Below are 25439 nucleotides of genomic sequence, written 5' to 3'. Positions count from 1 at the left end.
TTCCTGTTATCGCCACCATGCTGAGGGGAAGCGGGAGCAGGACGTCTCAGATGGTGCCCCCTGCCAGCGGTGCACCTCCTATGACGTCTGCTCCACTGCCAGCTGCTTAGGCCCCCATTCCTGCCCCTGCCTCTGCAGTGGTTTCTCCTGCCCCTGGGCAGATGGCCATCCCTATGTGGCTGTGGGCTCCACTGTGGGGCACACTCAAGGGCATGCCATGTCTGGTGGGTTTGGAGGTGGAAGCTCTGAAGCCCCAAGATCTGACATCACTTACCAGGAGCCTCAGGCAGCCCAGCCTGCAATGCAGCAGTATCTGAAGAAGTGTGCATGCACACGAAAGCTCATACCTAGAACTAACTCAGTTGGTCTTTAAGGTGCTACTGGAAGGAATTTTTTTATTTTGTTTTGACCATGGCAGACCAACACGGCTACCTATCTGTAACTGCAATGCAGCAGTTCACATCTTGCCAGTACAAGATGAAGAATTCCTGAAGTAAACCCAGAAACAGGTGGAGTTGAAGCTGTGCGAGGGGTTCAGTGATGTACTAAAGCAATGCCTCTTTGCAAATGGTTTAATCTAACAAGAGCTCTGCAAGATGAATTCACTTTCCTGGGAATTAGTTAATGAGGCTTACTTCTGTGTATGGAAGTGGGTGGCGCTGTGGTCTAAACCACTGAGCCTCTTGGGCTTGCTGATTGGAAGGTCGGCGGTTCGAATCCACGCGGTGGAGTGAGCTCCCATTGCTCTGTCCCAGCTTCTGCCAACCTAGCAATTCGAAAGCATGCCAGTACAAGTAGATAACTAGGTACTGCTGTGGTGGGAAAGTAAACACCATTTCTGTGTGCTCTGGTTTCCGTCATGGTGTTCCATTGTGCTAGAAGCAGTTTAGTCCTGCTGACCACATGACCTGGAAAGCTGTCTGTGGACAAATGCCAGCTCCCTCGGGCTGAAAGTGAAATGAGTGCTCATAGTCGCCTAAGACTGGACTTAGCTGTCCAGGGGTCCCCTTTACCTTTCCTACTTCTGAGTAAGCATTGTTAGGATTGCAAAGGAAGTGAGGAATAGGGATGAGGGAGATGTATCAAATTCTCCATTTCCAAAATGATACAAGAACTGGAACTAGGACTGCCATATGTCGGAATTTTCCTGGAGATTACTGGAATTTCAAAGGCGGAAGTGACGTCCGCGAGGAATTTCCGAAATGTGGCTCTTGTCCCAATACTCATTCATTTAAAAAACTCAACAACTTTTGGGGTGTCCTGGTTTATACTTTTTAAAATATGGCAACCCTAGCTGAAACACAGCCAATCCTTCAAATTTCTCACTTATCTCTGCTGCTCCAGAGAAGCGGACACGGAGCAATGGTTCCAAACTACAAGAAAAAAGATTCCACCTAAACATTAGGAAGAACTTCCTGACAGTAAGAGCTGTTCGACAGTGGAATTTGCTGCCAAGGAGTGTGGTGGAGTCTCCTTCTTTGGAGGTCTTTAAGCAGAGGCTTGACAACCATATGTCAGGAGTGCTCTGATGGTGTTTCCTGCTTGGCAGGGGGTTGGACTCAATGGCCCTTGTGGTCTCTTCCAACTCTATGATTCTATGATTCTATGAATCTTGAGGTACAGTTCTCCAACCAGACAATGTTCACATACATGTACATATTAGGTAATAAGTGTGCATTAAAATGAAGGCATTAGTGGAAATAAAAAACAAAAATGCATCACATTAGGACAGCCATTCTCAACCTTGGGTCCCCAGATGGACTACAACTCCCATCATCCCTAGCTAGCAGGACCAGTGGTCAGGGATAATGGGAGTTCTGGTCCAAAACCATCTGGGGACCCCAGGTTCAGAAAGGCTGCATTAGGAGAAATTGCTTTCAGAAATATGCACATTAGTCAAAATGAAAATAAATGTGTTTATTGGAAGAAAATCACACTAAAATGCAGGATATTTTTTTTCATGATGTGAACTGCTCCAGTAATGTGAAGAACTGGATTTAAGATTGGAATGGAAAGCTTGGGTAGTCAAAATTGTTCTTCTATCCCTAGTGAGGACATGGTGGTTTGTGGAATTTTAACCTTTGGGTGGGGAGGGACTGCCTTATTTTGTTGTTGTTGTTGTTTAGTCGTTTAGTCGTGTCTGACTTTTCGTGACCCCATGGACCAGAGCACGCCAGGCACTCCTGTCTTCCACTGCCTCCCGCAGTTTGGTCAAACTCATGCTGGTAGCTTCGAGAACACTGTCCAACCATCTCGTCCTCTGTCGTCCCCTTCTCCTTGTGCCCTCCATCTTTCCCAACATCAGGGTCTTTTCCAGGGAGTCTTCTCTTCTCATGAGGTGGCCAAAGTATTGGAGCCTCAGCTTCAGGATCTGTCCTTCCAGTGAGCACTCAGGGCTGATTTCCTTCAGAATGGAGAGGTTTGATCTTCTTGCAGTCCATGGGACTCTCAAGAGTCTCCTCCAGCACCACAATTCAAAAGCATCAACTCTTCGGCGATCAGCTTTCTTTATGGTCCAGCTTTCACTTCCATACATCACTATGCCTTATTTTATCATGCTGCAATTCAGTCACTCAGTTAAACTGACTGGCAGTAGGTTCAGAAGCATGTTCTGATTCTGGTTGAGCAGGACCAAAGCTCAGCAGCAGAGTTCATGCATAGCATGCAGAAGACCCACCTCCCCGGTTCAGTCCCTGGAAACTCTAGTCAAAAGGAAGTCATTCAGAAACACCTCGTGCCACTGAGTAATGAACCTTCCTCAAGGGTCTAATTATAAAGATAGGAGCTGTGAAAGGAAGAAGAAATAGGATGGACAATTATGCCACAGATACTGTAGAGAAGGTCCTCCATTGCACCAGAGGCTCTGACGGCATTTCTGTCCTTAGCAACACCGAGTCCTCCTTTTCCTTTCAAGGAACATAGAAAGCTGTCTTATAGAGGTCAGACAATTGAGCCATCTACACTGATTAGCAGCAGCCCTCCAGAATTTCAGACAGGATTCTTTTCCCAGGCTTACCTGGAGATGCCGGGGATTGAACTCACGATCTCCCGCATGCAGGGCTGATGCTATACAACTGAGCTACAGCCCTTCCCCTGCTGCCACCGACCATAAACATGAACCACAAGCAGCAGCACAGCAAAAAAAAAGAAAGAAAGCAAATTCTTGTCTCTTGATTTACTTAGGGATTTATGCCTCTCCCTTTAACTGGTGCCCAGGGTTGCTTACAGAAAGTTAAAATTGCAATAAAACAAGATAAGGAAAACATCAAAAGACCACAGTATAGAAAGCATCATGAAAGCAGTAGGCAGAAATAAAATGAACACGTAAAATGCAGAAAGCAGCATAAGAGCAATTTTTTTAAATAAAAAAGGAGGGAAATAAATAAGGTATTTTATTGACACCCAAATAGCATCATGCTAGGTGCCAAGCTAGCCTCTCTTGGAAATCATTCCACAGTCTGGGTGCCACTACCAAGCAGGCCTTTTCTCTCTGTTCTCATCCACTGTATCTCCATCCTGTGATGATGATGATGATGATGATGATGATTTATTATTTATACCCCGCCCATCTGGCTGGGTTTCCCCAGCCACTCTGTGCGGCTTCCAATCAAGTGTTAAAAACAGTACAACATTAAATATTAAAAACTTCCCTAAACAGGGCTGCCTTCAGATGTCTTTTAAAAGTTTGGTAGTTATTTTTCTCTTTGACATCTGGTGGGAGGGTTTCCACTACCAAGAAGGCCCTCTGCCTGGTTCCCTGTAACTTGGCTTCTCGCAATGAGGGAACCGCCAGAAGGCCCTCAGCGCTGGACCTCAGTGTCCGGGCAGAACGATGGAGGTGGAAAAGCTCCTTCAGGTATACTGGACCGAGGCCGTTTAGGGCTTTAAAGGTAAGCACCAACACTTTGAATTGTGCTCGGAAACGTGCTGGGAGCCAGTGTAGGTTGAAAGGTGATCTGAAATGGGTCACCATTGGGGGTTTTGGAATATCTCGGCTTATCCTGATATTTTTTCATTTAATCATTCATTCACTAACTTTAAACCAGTGGTGGCCAAACTTGGCCCTCCAGCTGTTTTGGGACTACAACTCCCATCTTCCCTAGCTAACAGGACCAGTGGTCAGGGATGATGGGAAATGTAGTCCCAAAACAGCTGGAGGGCCAAGTTTGGCCACCACTGCTAAACACACACACACACACACACGTACACACACACTATTTAGAAGTTGCAAACTGGCTCTGTGGATGTGTGGGGCTTCATGGCATCTCAGGCACTAGCCAATTGGCACTGTCCTTAGAGAACTCCAGTGGACCATAGGAAGGTTGCAGTTTGGTGCTAGGAGCAGAAGCTTTGCATGCAGAAGGTTCCAGGATCAGTCCCTGGCATCGATGGGTAGGGCTTGGAAAAAATTGCATCTGCAACTCTTAACATTCACTATGAGTCAGAGTAGAGGGTACTGAGCTAAATCAATTTGTAGTCTGACAATTTGTAGTTCAGCCATGTACAGCTGCTTTCAGAGCTAGATCCTGTGCTGGCAAAAATAAAGTTTGCGTTTTGAGGCAATGCTGTGGCAATGCTCATTGCGTCGGCCTAGTGAAAAGGACCCATCGGAATTCACCTTCTGTTGCTACTCAGTTGTCCAAAACATAGTGCTGCCTTTGGTCAGCCAATGTGGTCCCTTCAGATGTTGTTAGACTACAACTCCCATCACCCCTGATCATTGTGCCTGTTGGCTGTAGCTAGTGGGAGTTGTAGTCCAGCAACATCTGAAGGGCACCACATTGGTTAGCCCTGTGTGACACACGCCCAACTGCTTCTGCTACTCATCTATCAGGTCTTAGGTGAAAGGAAAGCCCATTGACTGAATAATGAAAGGCAACTTCTACTGGAGCACAACTTAATCTCCATTTGACTCATGGCTGTTGAACAGATATCCAAGGGGTCAGGCATCATCACTGCCTGTGTACCGTGCCCCTAAACCTTCCCAAAGTTAAACGATAAGCTAGAAAAAGTGCAGAGGAGGGCAGCTAAGACAATCAAGGGTCCAGAAGCCAAGCCTTATGAGGAACGGTTGAAGGAGCTGGGTATGTTGAGCCTGGAAAAGAGACTGAAAGGAGATACAAGAGCCATTTTCAAATATCTCAAGGGCTGTCACATGGAGGATGGAACAAGCTTGTTTTCTCCTTTTCTGGAGAGTGGGACTTGAACCAATGGCTTGAAGTTACAATAAAGGAGATTCCAGTCAGGAAGAACCTTCTTCCGCTGTTCATTCGGGAGAATGTGGTCTCTCCTTCCTTGGAGGTTTTTCAGCAGAGGTTGGATGGCCATCTGCCATGGATACTTTAGCTGAGATTCCTGCATTGCAGGGGGTTGGACTAGATGGCCTTTGGGATCCCTTCCAACTCTACAATTCTATGATCCCATTCTGAGCCACTGAGCTTCTGTGCTCGCTCGGCCCAGCAAATCAGCCCTGTGCTATCTATCACTTGTGTTATTTCCCTGGATGGTTGTTTCATATTTTATTAGATATGACAGCTCTATTATTAACAAGGTGGGGGCAGGGAACACGCACATACATATATGCAGCGCAGTAGGGTTTTCTTTTTTTAAGCAGTGGTCTTAAGAGGCTGGTATTGAAGGATATAGAAGGCTTCATTTACAACATGCAGTAAATGGCTCTATCTGTAAAACATTTTTTTTTTCCAGTTGGGCAGTTTATTAAAACTGACACAGTACTACAATTACCACCAATTATGTTGTCAACAGTGTTGATTCTCTTTAAAGCAAACAAGTGAGTGGAAAGCCCCTCTATCCACTTGGAAAATGAAATGCATTAAGAAATGAATCCGGTTTTTTGGAAGGAGGTGTTGCAGTAGATGAACAAGGAAGCTGTTGTTTTTAATAGCGACCAAATCCAGCAAGGGAGTTGCATTTCAACCAATGAAGGTGAATTTTGAAAGATTCAGGCCAGATAAAAGGAAGCGCTTCACCAAGCAGGGCATAGTTAAACTGTGGAACTCACTTTCGCAGAAGGCAGTGAGGGCCACCAATCTAGATGGATTTTTATATATATATATATATATATATATATATATATATATATATATATATATTTAATTAAAGTTTTCTTAGTTTACAAAAATATGTGCATTGTCTCTTTTTTCAAGTTGCATTTTCTACAGATCAGTTTCATTTGTCATGCATTTTCTACAGATCAGTTTCATTAGCATTACATGCAGTATTAGGTTAGGAAGAAAAGAGGGGTAAAGAGGGGGAGGGGGAATGGTGAGTGGGGTGGGGTGGGATGGCAATACTTCTACTTAGTGTATGTGTGGTTGTTTTGTGTCAGCGTCACTTGTGTGGGTTCTCTTACTATTCGCTTGTTGTATTTCCTTGGTAGTGAAATAGGGGTAGCCTAGTGTGTGGTGGGTTGTATTTGGTTGGCCGTAGTGAGGTTTGTTTTTGTGTGAGAGTGGGGTGCGTGTGTGTTTTTGGATCAGGTTAGGCATATTGATTCGTATGCTGTCAGCAGATTCTTGTTATCTTGTTGGGCTGTGTATGTGATAAAGGGGAACCATACCAGGGTGAAGACGCCTTTTTTCCCTTTGTCCCTGTGTCAGTTTCACTTTATTGGTTAGTTTTCCTAATAAGGCTGTTTCTCATACTATTTGATACCATTGGTCCATGCTTACTCCTGACAGGTCTCTCCAGTGTCTGGCTATGATGCTTCTGGCTGCTGAGAGCAGGTGGGTTGTGAGCTCTTTATGATGTGAGTGGGCATTATTATCTTGGAAGATGTTTAGTAGGGCCAGTTCTGGGGCGACTTCTAATACTTGCTTAGTTATTTTGCATATTTGTTGTATGATTGCTGTCCAGAATTGTTGAATTTGGGGACATTCCCACCACATGTGGAGGTATGTGCCTGTGGAGGTGCAAACTCTCCAGTATTTGGGTGAGGTTCGTGGACATATTAGGTCCAGTTTCCGTGGTGTTAGGTACCATCTGTGAGTTTCAGAGTGAGTTCTTTTCTTTTCGCTGATATGGATTTAAAGGGAGGTTTAGACCACATTCTGGTCACAAAAGAAGACTAGACAAATTCATGTAGGAAAGGGCTAGCAGTGCCTATTAGCCTTCTGCCTCCAGTCAGAAGCAGTAATGCTTCTGAATACCAGTCGTTGGAAACAGCAGTGGACTTTGGGCTTTCATTTTTTTTAAAAAAAATATTTATTAAACATTTTCTTAATACAATAAAAAAGAACATACAAACAAAGTATCATAATCATACTTTCTTCACTTCATTGGACTTCCTCACGTCCCTCGTTCCTGCGTTCCAAGTTAATCAAACTTAATCCAGCAAAATATCAGCTTATTTCAATTCTTATTTTATAATTTTCAAATATTCTATCCCTAATTTTAGATAATTTAGCCCAAATCTTAAAAGCTTAATTTTAACATGATATTTATCCAAAATTTAACTTTTCTTATATTTTTACTTATCTTCATGTTCCTTTCAACTAATTTAATGGTGCCAAATTGTTTGTAATCTTGCATCTTTCTTAATACTCATACAATTTACAATATTTTTGTAAGTAGTCCTTGAATTTTTTCCAGTCCTCTTCCACTGCTTCCTCTCCCAGGTCTCGGATTCTGCCGGTCATTTCTGCTAGTTCCATATAGTCTATCAGTTGCATCTGCCATTCTTCCAGCGTGGGCAAATCTTGTGTTTTCCAATGTTTGGCGACAAGTATCCTTGCTGCTGTTGTTGCATACAAAAAGAATATTCTGTCCTTCTTTAGCACCTTCTGGCCCACAATGCCCAAAAGGAAGGCCTCTGGTTTCTTAGGAAAAGTATACTTAAATACCTTTTTCAGCTCATTATATATCATTTCCCAGAAAGCCTTAACCCTGGGGCACGTCCACCAGAGGTGATAGAACGTTCCTTCAGGGACTTTGGGCTTTCAAATAGTGGTGCCCTGTGTGAGGCTAAAATTCACCTCTCACACTTCATTCTACAGCACGGTTTTGGGGGACTTCACAGTGTGGCACCCAGTACAACCTTATTGGCCGTGCCACCTTAAAACTGCCTCTACTAGAAACCAGAGTGCTTTTGTGCTCGAATCCTGGGAGAACAGAATACAGTAGTACCTCAGGTTGCAGACGCTTCAGGTTACAGACTCTGCTACCCCAGAAATAGTACCTCGGGTTAAGAACTTTGCTTCAGTATGAGAACAGAAATTGTGCAGCAGTGGCGCAGTGGCAGTGGGAGGCCCCATTTGCTAAAGTGGTACCTCAGGTTAGGAACAGTTTCAGGTTGAGAACGGACCTCCGGAATGAATTAAGTTCTTTTTTAAAAAAATAAATTTTTATTGAAATTTTAAAGGTTACATGAATAATAATAATAATAATAATAATAAATAACAGCAGAAAAAACACTCAATTAGGCCAAAAAAGAAAGCATAACAATACATAAAAACAAGTCCCATCAAAGAGAGAAAAAAATAAAAAAGGAAAACAGACAAAAAAGAAAAAAAGATGCATACAGTCAAAAAAAAGAAAAGGAACAAATCAAACCTTTACATAACTTTCTTTCTTTAGCTTATTTCCTTGACCTCCTCACACCTCCCCTCTTTGTATTCTAATTCAGTTAGATATTTCAGCAAATCCTTCACCTTTGTTTTTATCCTAATAATTTATCTTTATATGCTATAATTTAACATTCTCTTCTTTTACCAATTAATCATTCATTTTTACTTTGCTTAATCTTATTTCTCCTTGTAACTAATAAATTTAAACTTAATCTCTTAAAACATTTCCCCTAGGGTCATAAAAAATTCATTCCACTATTTTTCCATCTCTCATTAAAAATATTTTGAAAACTCCATATATACACACTTTAAATTCCCAATTTTCTTCCACCGTCTCCCCTCCCCGGTCTCGGCCCCTGCCATCAGTTCCATCAACCTCCCAACGTCCATCAACCTGGAGATCTTATATCCGAGGCTCTTAACTCTTCTTCACTTCCCTTTTGCCGGTCTTCTTGATAATCTTTGGTGCTAAAAAACAGATCTCGGGAGATCTTGGGGAATGAATTAAGTTCTTAACCTGAGGTACCACTGGACTGGACTAGATGGGCTACTAGCCTGATCCAACAGGCTCTTACGCTTTTAGATTCCAATATTTGAAGATGGCTGCCTCCTCAAATATTTGAAGGGCTATCACATGGGAGATCGAGCAAGCTTGTTTTCTGCTGCTCCAGAGGGTAGAACCCAAAGCAATGGAAAGAAGAAGTGGAAGAAAATGACCTGTGCCAGGCCAAGTAAAGTCAGGGGACAATATTACATTGGCTGATTTGTTCCATTTCTTCTACATCTCCCTGAGATCCCAAAATACTGATCCCCTTAAAAGAGCCTGCCATTCTGAGAGTCGGTGTGTTGTAGTGGATATACTATTACTCTGGAGACCAAGGTTCACATTTCTGTTCAGCAATCATGCTCTTTCAGCCAAACCTACCTCACACAGTTGCTGCGAGAATAAAATGAGGGAGGGGACCACACATGGCGCTCTCAACCTCTTGGAGGAAAGGCTGGATAAAAATAAAACAAATCAGCCCTTTCCCCCACCCCCACCCCTCAACACTGTCAAACCAGAAGCCTGAAGAACAGCGCACATTTTAATTTTGACTCAACACAAATAGTTTTTGGGTAAAGTGGGTGATGTTATTCACAGGAAATGATTAGTTTTTCCACAGTACATTAAAATTGAAACTTTAATAAAGAAAACAGTAATTGTGTGCCTATAATTTTGCTGATTGCAGGACACAGCTTGCAACTATCTAAATTACAGTTTACAGAGACATTATTCTGAAACTCTCCCTCCTTTTTTATATGAAAAAAAATCTAGTTATGTAGCAGTAGCCTTAGCAGAAGAAAAGTAATCTATCCCATATCTGAGTTTCTCTTCACAATCATCTTCGGCTCCCTTCCCAAGTCATCATGCATTTGAAATCAGATTGGAATCAGGGAGGTACTGAGAACCTGCAGGCCTCCAAAAGTTGTTAGAATACAACTCCCACCATTCCTGAGTATTTGCTCTGCTGCTTGGGGCTGATGGGAGTTGTAGTGCACCAACATCTTGGAGGGCCTCAGGCCATAGCTGTCAAGTGTCCCTTATTTGAAGGGACAGTCCCTTATTCCAGCGCCATGTCCCACTGCTGTCCCTTATTGATGGATGTCCCTTAAATGTCCCTTAAATGATGTCACTTAAATTTCAAAGGAAGCAGCTCCTCTCCCTTCCTCCCTGCTGGCCAGGGAGGAGGGAGGCTCCAACTGTGTTACTTGGCTGTGTTGCTCACCCAATAAGAAGTCTAAGAATGACTGGGGGGGTGGAGCTTGCATGCCTTGTGTGTGGCTAGTTAATGCAAGCTGAGGGGGTTTTTGAATGCTGGACGCCATTTTGTTGCACGTGCTGCTGCAAACTTTGCAGTGCAAAGCCAGGCCGGGGAGCCATCTTAAGTTGAGGCTGCATAGGCCTTGTGGTGCATGTGATTCAGATTCTATTCAGTTGAACCTCTGGTTACAAAGTTGGTTGGACAGTGTTCTTGAAGCTACCAGCATGAGTTTGACCAGACTGCAGGAGGACAGGAAGACTGGAGTGCCTGGAACAGATGAGGCTGCAGGTCCCTTATTTTGGCTGCTGGTCCGTTATTTTCAAGGCTGCTGGTCCCTTATTTTCAAATCTGTAAGTTGACAGCTATGCCTCAGGCTTCCCATCTTTGGAATACAGTGGTACCTTGGGATGCGAATGGGATCCATTCCGGAGCCCCGTTTTGCTGCTTCCGCGCATGCGTGTGACATCATTTTGACCGTCTGTGCAAGCGGCAAACCCGGAAGTAACACACTCTGTTACTTCCGGGTTGCCGCGGAGCGCAACCCAAAAATACTTATCCTGAAGCGTATTTATTCCGAGGTATACCGTAACTGTATGACCTGAGTCACAGGGACTCAGAGCAAGGATCTACTCCCGTTAGGACAGTGCTAGAAACTGAGATATGAAAGCTAGGAGCTAAATGGCACCTTAAACCAAGGTTATGGGCACAACAACAGAATGTCTAGGTGCACTTCTTTATAACAAGAATACAAAGCTGAAAATGAATGAACTGCAGCCAAAATTCATGTTCATTTTTCATGTGGTCCAGTCCTTCCCCATCCCACCCCCCTAATATTCTTAAGAGGGTGTCTTCTCCAGTCTTCAGAGAGTAGCTGGAAGTGGGGAGGCAGAAAAAGGTCCTCCTTTCATTCCACTCTGCAGTTTTAATCTGAAATCTTAGGCGCAGTTCTGTGCCCAGAGCTCAGAAACAGCTCACGCTAATTATTATTATTAATAATAATAATAATAATAATAATAATACCCCGCCCATCTGGCTGGGTTTCCCCAGCCACTCTGGGTGGCTTCCAACAAAACACTAAAATACAATAACTATTAAACATTAAAAGCTTCCCTAAACAGGGCTGCCTTCAGATGTCTTCTAAAAGTTTGGTAGTTATTTTTCTCTTTGACATCTGATGGGCGGGTGTTCCACAGGGCAGGTGCCACTACCGAGAAGGCCCTCTGCCTGGTTCCCTGTAACTTGGCTTCTCGCAGCGCTGAAGGCCCTCAGTGCTGGACCTCAGTGTCCGGGCAGAACGATGGAGGTGGAGACGCTCCTTCAGGTAGGCTGAACTGGTATAATGAAATTCCCTGTTGTGAAATGCGCCTAAAACAATGGGAGTTTCAAACAGTGTGTTAGGGACATTTCAAAATTTCAGTTTTTCTGGAAACAATTCTCTCACTCTTTCACTTTCAGAGACGTGTAGGCGATGTTCTCAACCCATAAGCAACAAACGAGCCCACACCTCCCCGTGTTATAGCCAGTAATGGCAAAGGGACTGGGAGAAGGGACACAAAATAGTCACTCATTTTCAAATTGTATAATAAAATTAGATTGCATTTTATGCATTTGTTTGAGCTGCTCTTAAATATGAATTTTAAATTGTTGCAACCCATCCTGGGACTTGCTGGGACTTGCTGAAGGGCAGGTAATAAATCTAATAAAATAGTAACAACAACAAAAAAACTTTCTCCTTTCTTTTATCTATAAAAGCTCACTGTGGCAGCATTGGGGTGCTACCCCCCCCACTAGTCCCAATTGTTATTTATAACCCCCAGTTAAAGCAGGGGGAAGCTTTTCCATAACCTCCAACATTTCTCTGACGCCCGATTCAATAATAATAATAATAATAATAATAATAATAATAATAATAATAATAATAATGGTATTTATACCCTGCCCATTTGAGTGGGTTGCCCCAGCCACTCTGGGCAGCTTCCAACATATATAAAAACTTAATGAAACATTAAACATTAAAAAACTTCCCTATACAGGGCTGAGCTGCCTTCGGAAATCTTTTACTTTTGTTTATTTTATTTTTATTTATGATTTTCAATTTTATACATTTCAATAATTTTACAATCACTTTAGCATTTCAAAACTTGACTTCCTTCCCCCTCTTTCTATGGTTCCTTAAATTTATTGTAATATTTTCTGCATATCCAAATTAAGTTAATTTGCTCATTTATCCATCTACTTTAAATATATACCCTTATAAAACTGCAGGTTACTACAATAATCCTGCCAATTTTCTTATCTGTTTACAGCTTGTAAATATTTAGTGAACCATTTCCCTTCTTTTACCAAAAGTTTGTTCTCTTGGTTTCTTATTTTTCCGGTAAGTTTTTCCATTTCTGCATATTCCGCAAGTTTTTGCATCCATTCGTCGTTTGCTGGGACTGTTGTAAAGGTAAAGGTAAAGGGACCCCTGACCAATAGGTCCAGTCATAGCTGACTCTGGGGTTGCAGCGTTCATCTTGCTTTATTGGCCGAGGGAGCCGGCGTACAGCTTCCAGGTCATGTGGCCAGCATGACTAAGCTGCTTCTGGCAAACCAGAGCAGCACACAGAAAAACCATTTACCTTCCCTCCAGAGTGGTACCTATTTATCTACTTGCACTTTGATGTGCTTTCGAACTGCTAGGTTGGCAGGAGCAGGGACCGAGCAACGGGAGCTCACCCTGTCATGGGGATTCAAACCACCGACCTGATCGGCAAGTCCCAGGCTCTGTGGTTTGGAAAAACAAGCAACTGAAACTGACAGATTTCCCCCACTCTTAACTTCAACCTAGGTAGGCAGAGCCTTAGCTTTTCAGCCCCCTATACCTTTCATAAGTACAGTATCCAGTTCTTTCACACAATAACTCCTGGTACAACCTCAAATTATATCCATTTCAATTAAAAGCACGCACCAAAAACAGGCAAACGAAGCAAGTTGTTTTCAACCAAACTGAACATTTCTTAAATTAGCCCTCATGCTGATAAGGTGGTGTTTCCTATGCATTATACCACATACCAGCAACTCTGTCAAGCTCCATGGCGTTGTTGTTTTTTACTTTCCCCCTCCCCATTTCCTTTTTCTGTCGACAGAGAGCCCCTCCTACATCAATCTGGTTATTTAAACACACTCATTACCTTGGCAGCTGTTGCTTGTTAGCAGAACTCCTGCTAAAATGGTTTATGCACTTCCTTAGTCTGTGAACAACAAGGAAAAATCTAAATTGTTCAAATCCTGCCTCAACAGCTGGTTGCAGCACAAGAGAAGTATATTGGCAGACTCTGAAAACTTCACAGTTGTACACTGTTAATATTACTCAATGGAGTATCAAGCAGTATTAAAGAACTGCACCTGACATTGAACAGAACAGCTAATAGAGGCCTATACCCAGTGTTTCAATGGAAGTGCATTGCAGAGAGCATTCATTAGGGCGGACTGATCATAAGAAGAGCTTGCTTGGGCAAAACAATGGCCCATGCAGTCTAACATCCTCTTCTCACAGCGGTGAGACCTATGAGAAGCCCCAAAGCAGGTCCTTAATGGAACAGAACCCTACCCAAGTGGTATCCAGAGTCATATTGCCTCAGACAGTGCAGGTAGAAGATAGCCAGCATAGCTACTAGCCAACAACAGCATTCTTCGGGGCCGGATATAACTCTTACAATATTATGCTTATTTACTCAGCAGCCCCACTATATCCAATAGGGCTTACACTCCACTGTGTTTAGCATTCCAGACTTTCAGTGTAAACCTATTCATGTCTACTCAAAAATAAGTCCCACTTTGTTCAATGGGGTTTACTTTTTTAGGGGTGCTTAAGGACTAAGGCCTCATATATACCACAAAAGGTATAGTCCATTCAAAGGTGATTGTGTGGCAAGTCCCCCCCCCCCCACCAGTGGAAATAAAGACACATGACACAGATATTTAAGGTTAATGGGCTAAATATGGCCACAACTATATTGGTTACAGGTGATGAGCCTTATTGGCTTAGGCATTGGTCCTAACAGACTATCCAGCTTCAGCCTGTTCGCTTGAAGTCCGAGAAGGGTTAACCACCAGTAGGGAAAGTCCTGCTAATGCACATCAACTAGGAACTCCCCCGGGGTCACCCCTCAGGGGCCTGCCTTAGGCCCTCAACTCCATAGGCTTCAGACAGGGCCACGCCCCCCAGAATCCTTTATCGGAGTACCCTTCAATATGTGGGGGAGGTGATGGCACTTCTTCCCCCCCCATCCATCTACATAACAATACCACTACCAATGCCTAACCGCCAATACTAAGAAAGTTGTGATGATTTGCTACGAGGCAGGCGAAAACCAAGTGGCTGGTGCCAATTTGCCAAGTGGAAAAATTCCTACCAGGCCCCTTAATGGCGACCAACAGAGGTCCATAGCAAGGTCAAGGAACGAAAAGCTTAAAGGGCGGGGGGGGACAGGAACAGCTGGTAGGTGGGAAAAGAGGGAGATCCCCGGCCGTTCCTGTGTTTAAATTGGGCGGGTCACACCCCCAAAGCCAGCCGATTGGCTGGCCAGGGGGTGACACAGCCGGGGATTCCTCCAATCGCGCAGGGGCTGGGGCCGTGACATCCGCAATCCCACCTCCTCTGCAGGGCGGAAATGGTTCTATGGGGTTGCGGCGCTCATCTCACTTTCAGGCCGAGGGAACCGGCGTTTGCCCACAGACAGCTTTCCAGGTCATGTGGCCAGCAGGACTAAACCGCTTCTGGCACAACAGAACACCGTGATGGAAGCCGGAGCACATGTGTGGCATTCGTACGGAGCCCCCAGTTGTTTCATGGACTATTGACCCGTACACCACTAATCCGCTGCCACCAATCAGGTTCTCCCCGGTAAAACACTTAGTCTCAGTCGGGTTCTCAAGTTAACAACAAAGATTGGAGTTTATTGCAAACACAAATAAACTTTAAATGCATTTGAAATGCTGTTACCCTTTACCCTCTTAGTCTTATTTTATCCTGTCTCTAACTCACTCCCACTCTTCTACCTCCCCTCACACAAGAACCAACTGCACTGTCTATTTCCATCTGTCTTCCAACTGCTTTTTCCCAACTGTCTAAACCTCTGGCTAAGCCTTTTAAAAACAGGTAGCCTCCGCCTCTGGGCTTTTCTATTGGTCTACCTATTCACCCTTTCTCTCTCCCTGTACAGACATTTCCAAAAGAACGGGCAAACGCCACATCATGGAAACGCCATTTACCTTCCCATCGCAGCAGTATCAATTTACAGTGGTGCCCCGCAAGACGAACGCCTCGCAAGACGGAAAACCCGCTAGACGAAAGGGTTTTCCGTTTTGGAGGCGCTTCGCTAAACGAATTTCTCTATGGGGTTGCTTCGCAAGACGAAAAAATCTTGCGAGTTCCCGTGGGGTTTTTTCCGCTTTTTTCGCCCTGTTCCTAAGCTGCTAAGCCGCTTAACAGCTGATCCGCTGATAAGCCGCTTCTCAGCTGATCGCTAAAAGCCGCTAGACCGCTAATAGCGCTAATCCGCTAAGCTGTCAATGGGCTTGCTTCGCAAGACGAAAAAACCGCTAGACGAAGAGAATCGCGGAACGGATTAATTTCGTCTTGCGAGGCACCACTGTATCTACTTACACTGGCGTGCTTTCGAACTCCTAGGTTGGCAGAAGCTTACCCGGTCGCGCGGATTCAAACTGCCGACCTTCCGATTGGCAAGCCTAAGACGCTCAGTGGTTTAGACCACGGCGCCACCCTGTCCCATCTATACCATATGTTTACAGTGGCATGTGATACTGGAGTCTGGTGATGCAGTGCCTGAGAATTCCACCAGTGGGCTGGAGCCTCTCTCTGATTGGCTAAAATGACAGCAAGTCAGAGAGGGGTGGAGTCAGCACTTTGGGAGGGAGAATAAAAGGATCAGGCGAAGACCTAGGACAGTGGTGGTGAGCTTATGGCACTCGTGCCAGAGAGGGCACTCAGAGCCCTTTCTGTGGGCACGTGCGCTGTTGCCCCAGCCGGGCCATAGCTAGGGGGTGAAACTGGTGCTCCAGCACTGCAGGAGGCTCCTGGCAGCTTCCAGCATGGTCCCAGCACTGCTAGGGCACCATTTTCACCCTCGAGGCCATGCTGGGAGGAGGAGGAGAGGAGGGCTCATCCTGGGAAACTGCTGCTCTGTCCAGGCCTCGACATTTGATGTGCCAGGGCCTCCCGCTAGTTTGTTGTTCCTACTTGGGAGTAAGCTGCCTTGAGTTCAGCAATGTTAGACAAATTATCAGCATGCGTACAACAGCAAAAATCACATTAATTGTTCAAAAGCATGCCAAATGCAAACTTTTACCTTTCAAAAAAAAGAAGTTGTTTGTATCATTGAAAGCTCTGTTATTGTGTTTTTCTTTTAAGACAAAAGATGTTAATGTATGAGTTGTTGCTTTTTCTAAACTAAAACCTCAGTATTCAGGTTAAATTGCAATGTTGGCACTTTGCAATAAATAAGTAGGTTTTGGGTTGTAGTTTGGGTACTTGGTCTCTAAAAGGTTTACTATCACTGGCCTAGGACCTAGCCCTAGTGTGTCCCAGTCCTGGCTATACCCCTCGTCCAGCCAGTTCATGCTGCCCTAGTCCCTAAAGGTACAGGTCAAGGGACCCCTGACCATTAGGTCCAGTCATGGCTGACTCTGGGGTTGCGGCACTCATCTCGCTTTATTGGCCGAGGGAGCCGGCGTACAGCTTCTGGGTCACGTGACCAGCATGACTAAGCCACTTCCGGCGAAGCAGAGCAGCGCACGGAAATGCCATTTACCTTCCCGCCGGAGTGGTACCTATTTATCTACTTGCACTTGGACGTGCTTTTGAACTGCTAGGTTGGCAGAAGCAGGGACCGAGCAACAGGAGCTCACCCTGTCGTGGGGATTTGAACTGCCGACCTTCTGATCGACAAGTCCTAGGCTCTGTGGTTTAACCCACAGCGCCACCCGCGTCCAGCCCTAGTCCCTAGGTGGTGGTTAAAAATACATTTCTAGGAGTCATAAGTGGGCAGGAGGTTGCTGCACAGCGCCATACCACTTTAAACAGTCATGGTTTCTCCCAAAGGATCCCAGGAATTCTAATCTGTTAAGAGCCAGTGTGGCATAACATACACATACTCGGAAGAAAGGGTGGTATAGAAATGTAACAAAAAAATAATAAAGAAAGAAAAGTATGGAGTTTTTCAGATATCCCATTCCCCTCACACATCTAAAATTTCCAAGGCCCCCTGGAAGTTAGATTGATGGTTAAGCCACTCTGGGGGCATGGGGGAGGGATCGTTTTTTACAATAAATTCAAAAACAATGGTTTTAAGCAAAGCAACCTGATTCGCCACCTCCTGGACGAATACACAGATCCAAACATAATTATCCTTCAGATTTCACACTTTCCCTGAATTTTGCAATATAGTTCTCAGCTGGGGGGAAAAAACCCTACCCAAAAGCACTTTAAAGTGAGAATGGAACTGATTTATGTATAAATAAATAAATGTGAATTTTACCAGGCCCAGAAAGTGACTGATCCACTCATCCCTATTTTCAAGTGGTGTCTGGAAGCCATCAGAAAGTGAACCAGAGGGACATTAGAAGTATCACAAACAATGAATCATGACTGAGATGATGCTTGTCTCTCATTGCCACCCACCTTAGTTCATAAGGTGGTGGTGTGAGCTCTGGACAGATCTTCTTAATGAAGATTTCAATAGCAGGTCTGGTTAATATGAGAATAACCAACCTTAGATAAGCAATGCATTGCAGTGTGCAATGTTGTAACATATCTATAATCCTGCATAAGGATAGCAAAGAGCAATAGCGAAGGAACCTCAAAGCACATCAACTTACAACATAAATAACTAAATTATGCCTCAGAGAATTACAGCTAATATACTGCAAGACTACCCTTGACCTTTGCAATGAATAGCTCTTGTTCATAATAGAAGCTATGAGACCAGCCATAACCAATTAAATTAATTGCCTGTAAAACTTCAAGGAGAGGGAGGTAGATGTTTACATTGTCTCAACAGTTTGCATGGAGAGATTTGTAAAGCACTTAAACAATTAATTTGTTTGCTTGCTTGCTTCAGTTGTCCTGGGAGAACCATGTTCGTGTTCTTCAGGTTTCTAACACCAATTCAGTCATCGCACCATTTAGAGGCAGGTTCTGCATTTAAAAAATATCACCTGGAGGAATTTCCTGGCAAAGCAGGTTCCTACTTTCAGATTTTCAACAAATAAATTAGGTCTGTCAAAGCAAAGCACTCTTTCCTGCAGCTGCTTCCGGATTCTCACTAATCTGCCTCACAGGCTCGGGGCTAAGATTGCAGTTGCTGGCAGGTGATGAAAAGGAGGATGGTGCAGAGAATGCAGTTGGTGGGGTGACCTGAGAGGCAGGATGGGGACCCTGCCCCATAGCGCAAAGAGGCCAGGAAGTGCGAGATGGTCCTCCCAGGTCTTTGTCATTCCCCATCCACACAGAGAACAGATTCCTTAGGAATGGGAGTCAGCGCCACACCAGGAAGGGAGGCTGGAATGCAGAAGGAGGGGTCCTCTGTCTTATCCCTGAAAACTAGGTGTTGTCCAGATGAGGAAAAAACTTAAATATGTTGCAGAGTTCCCAAAAATAGACCAGAGGCAATTGTTCTGCATCCAGCAGAGCTTTACTGCTACTGAAGGCAAATGAGCATAATGGCCACAAGTCCAATACATTCAAGATTGGCACAGTCCATAAAAGATACACTTGCAAAAGACTTAGCTTAACTTATAATACTTATAATAAGACTAAACCTTAACATTAAGCATACAGAACAGACCACACCAGAAGAAAGAGATAGAAAGAGAAAGTAAGTGAAACCCAGGCTCCTCCTGGCCCGACTATTATAGTCAGCATGACCTTGTCAGAAAGATAACAGAACTAGTTTAAACCAGCTTCCCAGAAGGAATAACCCAAGCATCAGAAACCTTCTGCCTGTTTCTTTCACATAGAAAGAAACCTTCCAGAACCCTCTTGAACTAAGCAGAACAGGAAAGATCTCTACCCATCAGATCAAAATTTTCTGTACTAAGAAATGTAAACTGACACTGGGTGCCACCTCCTGTTATGATATGGATGCAATGCAGCTGCAAAGTGCTAGCTTGAAAAGTAAACATGTTGGGACTGCCGTGGGAAAAAGAGGGACAGTCATTTCACAGTGCGAAGCACCGGAATTACCTCAGAGTGTAATATGAGCTGTACAGGAAGTACAGGAAGTGTTTTGTCTCTACACTGCTGGAGTTTGAAGAGAGCAGTCATGTTTTTTGTAACGCTGCAAAGACAGAAATAAAGGCATGTAAATACGTTTCTGTGTATCTCTTTCCCCTGCCCGGGGGGGGGGGGCAGAAAAGAGGAGTGTGTTCTTCTCACGTTTGAGAAGAATCGCCGATCGAGACCTTGCCTGCGCCTGCTGGGGAATGCAGCCAGGGAGGTCAACAGGGAATCAAGCCGGGTGCCTGAGAGAGTTGCCAGTTTCTTCTGATAAAGGGCTTGATATCCCGACACCTCCATCATTGGGAGAAGTCCTACACCGCAGTTTGGGGTGCACTGCACCTCCAAGAACACCAGTCTCACAGGAAGAGAGAGAGAGTCTTGCGAGTGATGACGCCATGAGTAGCTAATGATGTTCACTGTATTCCCATCTGGCAACAAGAGCCTCCCAAGCTAGTTGGGCCTGGGAGGCTGATGACAAGCTATTGGAATTAGCACCTTTGATGCAGCTGAAGTCAATTTGCATTAAGACATAAATGAGCATATTCAAATTTTGTGCTTTGCAGGTGCTGCCGCACAGCCCAGGTAAGGGTGGTAGTGGCAGTGTTGGACAGCATCCCAGTGTTAGGATTCCTGCTCCGTGTTTGCAGTCATGGGATTGTTGTCTATCACATGACGGTGTATGCTTTCATTCCATATAGTGAGAAGTGATGGAAACAGGGTGTTTATGTTACTGTGTTCCGGAATGTAGAACTTTTGTCCTTTGTTTCTTTCTCTTTGCTGTCTGATGAGAAAGAGGAAGGAGCTAAGTCAGAATGCTCCGAGTGTATTATATGGAAATAAAGTAGATTAGCCAAAATGCTGTGCTACTGAGTTCTGTATGTGAACTGCTAATACTCTGCAGGATCCTAAGTGTGCTAATGCCTCTTGGTATCAGTCGCTGAGATGTTTGGGCTGGAGAAAGCTTTTGAAGCTCTTGGATGATCGACCAGGAGGGAGAGAACATGCCAGCCGGGCATGTGTCTCTGCCAGGGTCCCACACGTGAGTAGGACGTTCCTAACACTCAGGCCTCAAAGCAGAATGCACTACCCCTAGTACCAAGAGTTCTTCGGAGACCCCTGTTCCCCTCACAGAGCTACATTTTCCAGAGTGCTTCAACAACAAATCCCTCTTCTCAGGGAACTCTGGGAATTGTAACTCTGTGAAGGGAACGCAGCCAGCTCCTCAGGGAGATGGGCATACTGCAGAAGGGAATTGTCTGCCTACATAATGCCTCAGACATGCCTAGCCCCTGACTGAGACTGCATCTTCCAAGCCCTAGCCAGTAGGGCCCATCTGCCTGGATTATCGATGGGAAATCTCAGGCCCAGCACCCAAATGTGGCCCTCCAGGCTTCGTTATCCTCCCCTCACCAGCCTTGTTTCATAATCCAAGTACTTTTGCCTGGGTGGAATGTGTCCTTGAACTCTTGTTTGTCTGGGTGAGGGTTATATGTAGAGACAAAGATAAGATTTTGATTTGTTGCTCGGTCTACTTTTCCCTCTGCCCCCCTCCCTCCTCACTACTGGCATGTAGTCCTTGGAAGATTGCTTAAAAATGAATGAATGCAATCCTTGGGGTGGAAAAGATTCCACCCTCCTTGGCTTAAATAGCCCTGCGTTGACTTTGTCTGGACTTCACCTGCTTGCCTCACTCGGTGTGGCCTATTTGCTTTCTCCACTTCCCTTGCAACCCTTAGCAGAGCACCTCAAAATGCTTGAGGTGCTTTCCTAAGAAACCAGAGGCCTTCCTTCTGGGTATTGTCGGCCAGAAGGTGCTAAAGAAGGACCGAACATTTTTTATGTATGCAACAACAGCAGCAAGGATACTTGTCGCTAAGCATTGGAAAACCCAAGATTTACCCACACTGGAAGAATGGCAGATGCAACTGATAGACTATATGGAACTGGCTGAGATGACTGGCAGAATCCGAGACCTGGGAGAAGAGACGGTGGAAGAAGATTGGAAGAAATTCAAGATTTATCTACAAAAATATTGTAAATTGTATGAATGTTAAGAAGGATGCTAGAGTACAAACAACTTGGCACCATTAAGCTAGATGAAGTGAAATATGAAGATAAGCTAAATTTAAGAAAAGATAATTTTTTTATTTTTTTTTAAAAGTAATTTTTATTAATTTTACAACATAAACAAAAAAACAAACAAACATAACACGACTTCCCCAAACCTCCCCTTCACTGCATCCTTATTTTAAAATTTTTTTAGCAATCCTTCATCCCTTTTTATATTTAATTTTCTTTAAAGCTTTTTTTCTTTTTTCTAGATTTCAATTTTTACAGCTATAATTCTTTATATCCAATCCCTTGACATCTTAACATTCCGAAATTTTGCAACAATTTTTAAGATAGATTTTGAATTTTTTCCAGTCTTCTTCCACTGTCTCTCTCTTCTGGTCACGGATTCTGCCGGTCATCTCTGCCAGTCCCATGAATTCAGTCACCTTGGTCTGCCATTCTTCCAGAGTAGGTACTTCTTTAGTCTTCCAATACTTCGCTAAAAGAATTCTTGCTGCTGTTGTTGCGTACATAAAGAATGTTCTATCTTTCTTTGGAACCGTTTGGCCCACCATGCCCAAGAGAAAAGCCTCTGGTTTCTTTATAAATGTCCACTTAAGGACTTTCTTAATTTCATTATAGATCATTTCCCAGTAGGCCTTAATCTTCGGGCAGGTCCACCAAAGATGATAAAAAGTTCCTAGAAAAGATAAATTTTTGGAAATTTTAGGTTATATTTAAATTTTTAAGATCTGAATAAAGGATATCTAAAATTAGAGACACAACATTGGAAAATTAGATAATAAGAATAGAAACAAGGGGATAAATTTGCTGGATAAAATTTTATAGTCAGGAACGCAGGAGCGGGAGATGTGAGGGAGTCCAAAGAAGTCAAGAAAATTATGTTAAGAGATGTGTTATATTGTATTGTTTATTGGTATTGTAATTAAAAATAAAAACTGTTAATAAATATTTTATATTAAATTTTTTTTAAAAAAATGCTTGAGGTGGAGAGGGCAGGTTAGACCTAGCCATCTGTTCAGAACTCCTGATGGAAGGCATACTCTTGTTCTTCCTCCTGCTCTTTGTGGTCTGATGTTCCACACCCCTTATCTTCTACAGCTTCCATAGTTTTCATCCTGCACACCTTTTCCTGTGCCATGTCCCTCTGCCACTGCTTATCATTCTCCTCGAGCCTCGTTCCTTCTGTGCACTAAGCACGCCTATCAATAACTGAATGTGAATAATCACATCATTAGTCAGTCGCCGCTGATTGATGCTCTGCTGTCACAATGTGGTAACTTTTACTGCCAAGTAGAAATTGCCAGATGTCCCTTATTTTTTTAAGGGAATGTTCTTTGTTTCAGAAGAGACACATGGCTCGTTTGCTGGGGTTCCTTGGTGTGTGAAATGCTTACAAGGCGGCGCGTCTTCCTCTCGGGATCATCTTCAAGAGTCCTGCTTCTTACTGTTTCAGTGAAGGTAGTGAAGTCACAGGAAGAGCTGCTTTTTTATATAGGTCTCTGGAATGACCTCCTGTAAGAGGTGCATCTGTTTGAGCAACTGTGCATCTCATCTGCAACTATGCAAGATGCACTGTTTTCAGACAAGTATCCATACCGCAAGTGTGCAGAAGGTCCCAGGTTCAATCCCTGGCATCTCCAGGTTGGACAGAGACGATCTTCCACCTGAAACCCGGGAGTACCACTGCCAAATGTTGGAAACTGATCTAGGTGGGCCTTTGGGCCTGACTTAGTATAAGCCAGCTTCCAATGTGCTACTGTATGGACTGCTTACTGTTGTTATGTAATAATGGAGTAGTTATTGTGGGATAACCAGCCACATACAAGTAACATACTTAAGTCTAAAGGGGTTAACACCATAGAGTCCTGCCAGGCTTAGCTCACTTTGGGAAGGACCACATGGCTCTTACAAGCCCTCTAGAGCTCCTATACCAATAATTCAGTAACTTTCACCACTGTAAAGTTTTACTGCCTGTGCACTTCTTCTGAATGCTGTATGGAAAAGCACATAAATCTGACCTTTGTAGAGTTTGTGAGTAAACCCATTTTGAACTTACCAAACCTGTCGGTTACCCTCACCTGGTTTAGCCAATTCTTGCGGGGGCGGGGGGTGGCCGTTGTTACACGCTGACAGCTTCTAGGAGCCACAGGTAGGAGATGAGGGCAGGGTGGACAAACAATCCCAGAAAGAGAATGACATGTACCTCACCAGAGGTACTACCCCTCCCCTAACATCCCACACACCCCCTATAAGGTTGCAGCCTTAATTAACTGAAGCATCCCTCTAGGAGTAAGTCCAATGGTATATCAGATTAAGTAGGAATGGAGGTGGATGCCGAAGGTCTCAGGTTCAATCTCTAGGTAGGGCTGGGAGAGACTTCGGTCTTAAACCCTGGAAAGCCACTGCCAGTCTTGTGTAGACAGTACTGAGTTAGATGGGTCAGTGGTTTGACTCTCAGTATAAGGCAGCTTCCTATTCTTCTTCTTTGGCAATCACTACTAGCGAAGTAAGATTGTCTTCCATGAACACAGATGGGAGTTGATCATGGTGAGGGTTTGCCAAGAATGCCTTCCTCTTAGCTCATTTCTCCCTTTCGTCCTGAGTTTGAGCGTCTTCAAAGCCAATGGCACCTTCAACTTAGTTGGACTAGTCATGTTGTGCGGATGCCTGATTATCATCTTCCAAAGCAACTACTCTAATCCGAACTTAAAAATGGAAAGCATATAAAGACTCAAGGCAAATCTAAAAATATGTGGTATAAACACCGACAACTGGGAAACACTGGCCTGAGAGCGCTCCAGTTGTAGCTTCCTATATTCCTAAATAGAACCTCTCAAACTTCAGGGGAAATATATATATATAGCCTCCATGAAAGCCTGCACCACCAGCCAATGAACAAACCAAGAACAATATCCTGGAAAAGAATTATTGCTGACTATTGTATTTAACTGGATTAAGATGCTAAAGGAAGCCATGCATCTTTAATCCTCGGAAAGGACATTCAAATGCAAAATGTAGAGGGGAGGGAGGCAGGTGGCCCTATGAATAATTAACTGAGCATTTGCTTCTGTAATGAGAAATTAAATTCTAAATACATACAAGCCCACAGTGACGGGAGCCCAAGAAGTCAAGTTCGTCTTCTTTGTGTCCTCTTCTGGATGGGAAAACCGCACGCCAATGTTTGACGCCTGCCTTGCTGGTGTCTCGTTCGTTCTTTCATCGTTTTCTTTGGAGCTGAAGGGGCAAAGGCCTAGATGAAGGGAACAGGAACAGTGATAAAGGAAGCGAGGAATTGGGAAGAGGGAGAAAGAGAATTAAATAAAGCTACAGGAGACAAAAGAGAGCTGAGTATTAGAGGGAAGGTTAAACCAAAGAGACTGAAGCACACCTGAGTCCTCTACAAAGATTTCCTCTCTCTGTATTCAGATACTGAGAAGAGTTGTGATCTCCTTCTGCACTATACTTTTCAAGCAGTATCCTGTCACTATAATCAGCAGTGGCTTCCCCCCAAAATACTGGGGATTTTAGTTCATGAAGGGTGTAGACAGTTAGGAGACACCCTATTCCCCTGATAGGACTACAATTCCCAGAGTTCCCTGGCAAAGAGGGATTGAATGTTAAACCCTGGAGATTATAGCTCTGTCCCCAGGGATTGCATAGTGGTGGATTCTCTTGGGGGAGGGCTGTGTTAGC

General features: G+C 44.1%; 1 long non-coding RNA gene across 1 annotated transcript in view; it reads right to left on the bottom strand.

Annotated features, from left to right (window-relative positions):
- LOC309329000 overlaps positions 1–24981 on the bottom strand; it is a 59402-nt gene extending 34421 nt beyond the window's left edge. The window contains exon 1 of the long non-coding RNA XR_014151002.1: positions 24846–24981. This is a non-coding gene — a long non-coding RNA (uncharacterized lncRNA). The remainder of the gene's footprint in view (positions 1–24845) is intronic.
- Between the last annotated feature and the right edge of the window lie 458 nt (positions 24982–25439).

This window comes from Podarcis erhardii, assembly GCF_964252035.2.
Source record: "Podarcis erhardii genome assembly, chromosome: 14".
Taxonomy (NCBI): domain Eukaryota; kingdom Metazoa; phylum Chordata; class Lepidosauria; order Squamata; family Lacertidae; genus Podarcis; species Podarcis erhardii.
This window is presented reverse-complemented; position numbering and strand designations above follow the sequence as displayed.